At 45.9% G+C, this 6,136-nt stretch overlaps 1 pseudogene; it reads right to left on the bottom strand.

Moving 5' to 3' along the window:
- Nucleotides 1-4,934: 4,934 nt before the first annotated feature.
- Nucleotides 4,935-5,104, bottom strand: LOC149440201 (U2 spliceosomal RNA; annotated as a pseudogene).
- Nucleotides 5,105-6,136: the final 1,032 nt, after the last annotated feature.

Raw genomic sequence — 6,136 nt, 5'->3', positions numbered from 1 at the left:
CCATATGTCTGACTGAATCCTGCACCCATCTTAACATGGAAGGAAGCTACATCTACAATGTCATATTTCTACAGATCACATCTCAGCTATTCAAATCTTACATTTATGTCACAAAGTGATAACCCGCATTCTGGCCTGAGGGGAGCCCAATCCGTCTGAATGCAGTAGCTCACTGAGGTCCCCAGACTGGCCAGGACCACTTCTCCTAGGCAGTCTTGCAGGGGTGGGGGACGTGAAAATTCACGCCTGCGGTTGGATGCCTGGGGCCTAGCCTCCACTCCCACCATGACACTTTTTTTTTCTTTCCATCCCCTGAGGCCTCAGCTGCAGCTCATTAGACTCCTCCATCAAGCAGGCCTGAAAAGTGGACACCAGCAGTTGCTGCTTGTTTTGAGACTCTCACTGGCCTGTCCCAGAATTGTGTGTTTGTGTATATTTATAGTACAATATACTACACCCTCATGTCTGCACACACCACAACCACATCATCCATATAACATAAGTTTTTGACATCTTTCCCTCCACTTCCTGGTATGGTAACTCCACGGATTAGCTTTTCATTACACAATCCCACTACCAAAGTTTCCATACAGCATATAAATAGCAGAGGGGATAGAGGACACCTCTGCCGAACACCCGAAGAGATTCCAATTTTCTTTGTCAAAGCACCATTCCCAATCTCCCTGGAACACACATTCTTATGTAACACTCTCACCCTATTAACCAAACCCAATCAGAAAACCCATTCTCTCTAACGCCAAAAACATAAAATCATGACTCTCTCACGATCATACGCTTTTTCAAAATCAAAAATCAACACAACTCTGTTCTCTACTTAAGACCTCTTCTAAAATGTCCCTCAACAAAAACAAATTTTCCCACAAGTTACACCCAGGTACCTCACAAACTTGATTTTTCACTTTATCATGCAGCCAATCATGCCTTTCAGTCTGTTAGCCAACACTTCTGCCATTATTTTATAATCCACGTTCAGTAGCATAATCGGTCTATAGTTAGGTACATCTGAATGCTCTCCATTCTTAAAAATCAAAGTTACCACTCCTTCCTTTTGCGAACTGCTCAACTTGCCTGTCTCAAAGGCCTCATTCACCATATCATGCAGATCTTTCACACAATCCCAGAACTTCAGATAAAACTCCAAACACAACTCATCGCACCCTGGTCTCTTCACCTTCGCCATACTCCTCACAAGTCACCTCCCACAGTAGCTCACCATTCTTATTCACATCCATCTTCCACTCCATCTTTTCCAAGAAATTCTTATAAAAGGGTCAATTTTCTCTTCAAATAAACTGATAAAGAAAAATCTTGTTCCAAAATCCCACTCGTTTCCACACAACCGTCAATCCTACTGATAATCGCTGTTCTTTAAAAAAAAAAAAAAAAAGTGTCTCCAGAAGAGTGTACATTTTTCATCCTGTTTTTAGTTCCACTTTCGCTCTATAAATCTTTCCCCCTTTCATCAATCCATTTTATTTCCTCTTTCACTTCATCGATTTCCACACACACAACCACACATCTTTCCACCTAATCAGACTCTGCCATCTTGTGTTCAAAACATAGTAATGCATAATTTTCTCTCCATCTCCCTTCTACAGAAGAATTCTTTACATCTTGCCGTAAACCAATCTCACCACTTTTTTTTAAAACTCCTAAGCCTCCCTTTTTTAGCCTTCCTCCACCTCACATATAACTCACAATCTCGCGCACACACACAACTTCATCTAATAAGTGTATTGAGTTTCCACAACCCCTTTATGCACTTCAACGCACCCCTCCACTTTCACACAAACCAGGGAATGGTCTGAAAATAAATTGGCATGAAGCTCCAAGTTTTCTGGCACCAATCCCTCTAAAACAAACGTGGTCTCTCCATCTGTCTTTATGTAACACACAATTGAAATCCCCCATGAAAATAGGCTCTAAACCAATCAAACAACTTGATTTTCTCCAATAGTTTGTATCTTTTTTCCAAACCGAGCCGTACACATTCACTATTTTTATAACTTTCCCTGAAAGAATTTAATCAACGTATCTACCCGGTTCTGTGGACTAAAGACACAATTTCTATATGTCTGGACTTAAACAAAATTCCCACTCCCGAATTCTTAACACTGATCCTTCAGTGAGGTCTGGCGAAAAAACAAACAGCCAATCTCTTTCCAGCTCCAATAAGACCAATTTAATACTGCATTCTTGTAAAAGAAAAATCTGCCTGAATATTTTGACAAATATTCAGACGTCCTTTGTCTGGCACTTGAGATGGATCTCACGTTTAAGGATGCCACCTTCAACTGCATTCAGTCTGGGGAAAAATAGCAGAGCTCTTCCACTCATCTCAGTCACATGCGGTGTTATCCTGGCTCAAACTTATGTCTTGAGACTGACTTTCCACCCCAGGATTTGAGATCAGAGTCTTTCATCTTCCTCCCTAGCCAGATTCTGTCCAGGAGAGTCCAGTGAGCCCAGACCACCAAAAATATATCCTCCACTGTTTCTGGGGCTCTCTTGTCTTACACCCCTTCTAATCCTTCACCACCTGACTCTCCATCTCTTCACGTATAACCTTCATTTCATCCTCCATCAGCCTTCACTTTGCTCAAGGCTTCTAAAACCACAGCCCTGTGTCCTCTCGAACAAATGCTCCTCACATTAAGCTGAACTGGTGGACTCCACCTTGGAATCCCCATCAAAGGACATGGGTAATACACTTCCACCATCCACATCCGGCCCTTCCACTCAAGCTCTTAAAAGATGAAAGTCAACTCTCCGGGGCCTGTAACATCAATGACCAACTGCTGCCCACATTCTAGGCTGGCCTCACTGTCCACTTCTTCCTCATCACTGGGCAACAGACTGCTCATTAACACCGCCAGCAATCCAGGACTGGCAGCGCTTGTTAGCATGAGCTCCTCCTCTCCTGGTGGGGAAACTTGAAACTGCCACTCTAACTCCAGGGTGTCTGGAAACCACAGCACCCACCACAACACCGACTTCACCCGCACCAGGCACAGCGTTCCCGGAGCAAGTTCTGCCGCCCACCACTTGCACTGGCACCTCCTGCTCTGTTTACTTCCGCCATACCTTCGACAAGTGCAGCATCATCCACTTGGGGGACAGACAAGCAGGTTCCTGTCAATGGGTCCTGCACCATTATTCTAGGCTTCCGCTGCTCTTTTGCTTTTCACTTTATCCTGCTGCTCAGTCTTTTCCACAATGGACCATCTTTTAGCTTCAAAGTACTGTTTTTTCACAAAGTGACCCACTTTCTCACAAATGTCACATAGCTTCCTGTCCTTACGCTCTCCAGAAGGGTGATCCTCTCTTACAGAACCTGCATTTTGGCCTCTACCCACATTCACTATTGGTATGTCCATAGACAAAACACTTTCTACAGTAGCTCAGCTGGCCCAGATAAGAGAACCCCTTTCACCTCCAAAACCGCAGGGGGGCCTCCAAACCCCTCCCACACAGTCAAAATCCATCCAGAACCTTCCAATAAATCTATATTTCCCCTACCTTTCCAAACATGTTCAGAACCTTCTCTCCTCTAAGTTCCTCACAATAAGGCTTTAGAAAAGCTCTTACCAAGTTCAGATCTGCAAAGGAGTTGTACATAAGCATGGTAATGATCTTTTTCCTCCTGCATAAGCGAGGGCATTACATCAAACTTTCCCATTACCTCCACAGCTGCTCTGGTATTCTCAAAAGCATTCCATCATACCTCAGTCAAAATAAATGTAACATCATAATTCCTCTGCTGAGGAAAATCCTGAAGACCTATCTTACACCTAGGCCACGGGAGTCCAGCAAAAGATCTACCATGGCAGTCCACAGGGTAACTTCCTCCTTAAATTCTGGCTTAACCGTAAAGCACAACAGATCCCACAATCCTCAGGTCGCCATGTGTTGGCACAAAAGCGCCTCACTAACCGCTACAACCGGGGACCCCCGAAAGCTCTCAGGAAACTACCAGTCCGCATGAAGCACCCACTGATCATAAGCCAAAAGGTCGAAGCGATAACCGGAATTCTGGCCTTTCCGAGGGGCGCCTAAGCTGGATGAATGGAGTTGCTCACTGAGAGCTCCCCATACTGTATGCGGCCACTCCTCCTTAGCCACCCATTCTGCTCTTCCATCAAAGTAGACATCAGCAGGTGCTGCTCCTTTTTTTGAGGTGAAACGAGCCTGATCATTTGCATGGCCTCGCCTCTAGAGCCACGTGGGCAAGGTGGACCACTAGAGGGAGACACAGGCCTTGGCATGGAATCCCTGCAGCTGCTCCAGCATCCCACAGTCAAGCTGAGCAGCAGCACTTTCAGGCCAGGCAGGCCTCCTCCGTGCTGCAAGCTAGGCTTCTGAGCTGCTTTCCTTCTTTTGGACAGAGCTTGCTGACTCTCCTCCACGGGCATCCCTTGTAGCTGCTCAAGCAACCCAGAGTAAAGCCAAGCAGCAGCACTATTGGGCTGCCAGGCAGGCCGCCTCCATGCTGCAAGCTAAGCTTCCTAGCTGCCTTCTGACAGAGGGCTTGCTAACCCTCCACTGGCTGGTGAGCATGTCCCTTCCAGCCCACAGCTTCCAGGCAACACAACACGAGCAAGCCGAGACCAAGAAAGTGACACCAACAAAAGCACACAGGCACACTGGGAGTTAAAAAAACAAAACAAAAAACCTTTAATTGGTAGCTATTCACACCTCCCCTTGGCAGCTACAAACAGCTAAGACCCAACACAATGAAGCATAGGACTGGCAGGCAGGGTCTGGAGGAGCCAAGCAAAGGCTTGTTGGGACTGCTCGGATGCACCTCACCCACTCCCATCATCGCTGTGAACTTGCTCTTTCCTTTCCTTTCTGAGGAAAGGAGGGTGGCTCGGTTTTCATTTTTTTTTTCCTGCTTTTGGAAAACTGTATAAGAGAGGTGCACCAATCCTGAAGGTACTGCAATACCAGGTCGATGCGTGGAGTGGACAGAGCAAGCTCTTCTTCCATCTCCCTGTTCTAAAAAAAAATCCCTTTTAATATATGGTTCTCAGATAGTATCCGATACTAAACCGATAATGTTTTTTTTTTTTTTAAAATATATTTTTTTACATAAGTTTAAACAAATATTTTAGTCGGGGTGCATCTCACCCTGTATTGCGATGCAGCGCTTAATACACCACACGACAATACAGTTTGAATCGTTCAATAAATACATGTACTCAGCGGTATGACGCCTAATGTGGTGTACATGTCAAATTTCCCGGACCATCACATCATGCGTGACGCCGCTTACCCCGAGACTATTTGTGGCATCCTAAGGTTCCACCAGAGTATCCTGGTAGTGTGACATCTGATGTGCAGTACCTGGGTCAGCCCCCTGGCCCACACATTCCACATGGCACCTCCAGATAACCATAACATGCAGAAACATTACCGAATAAACCAATTCAAACAAGCATTGGGGGTGCGGGGTAGAAAGGAGGGGAGAGGGAAGGGGGACAGAGTTCACATACCCGAAGAATTATTGGGAAGGGGAGATCCTCAGACATCCAATAACTTAAAGTCCAAGTTAGTCTCTGAGCAGACTAAGGATCAGTCTGTGACAGTCCTCAATGGACATCCTCTCCCACTGGTGGATGAGGCACTTCCTGGTGCACCATAAGGCGCCCTTAAAACACAGCACCCACCAGGCACCATAAATGTCCTCCAGGGTAAAATTCCACAGAAAAGTCTGTACACCCCAAAGTGTACGATGGCTGTCTGTGGCACAAATTCCTTGAGTTCAGGTTCCAAGGCCCTCAACAGGTCCTGAGCAAGAGTACCCCCAGAAAATGTGCGGAGCTGTTTCCTCATGGATTATGCAGAAAAGGCAGTGCCTGTATCTGCTCAGGTTTCTGGCATGCATAAATGTCCTGAGAGGCAACCCCCCCTTGGATTGCCATCCATGCCAGGTCTTTGTGCCTGTTGGTGAGGATCTTTGAAGAAACATTCCTCCAGACCACCTTGCAGGTGTCTGAAGGTAGGCCTGGAATAGACTCCAAAATGTTGCTTGCTTTGATGAACTTGTAGATGGTTTTCGGTTTCCACAAGTCAGGCTTGACTCCCTGTAGCCCCTGCTCCTTGATAAACTTAA

This window comes from Staurois parvus, unplaced genomic scaffold (assembly GCF_062004578.1).
Source record: "Staurois parvus isolate SC_StPar_1 unplaced genomic scaffold, SC_StPar_1.0 ptg001110l, whole genome shotgun sequence".
Taxonomy (NCBI): domain Eukaryota; kingdom Metazoa; phylum Chordata; class Amphibia; order Anura; family Ranidae; genus Staurois; species Staurois parvus.
The sequence above is the reverse complement of the archived record's forward strand: the minus strand, read 5'-3'. Positions and strand labels throughout refer to the sequence as shown.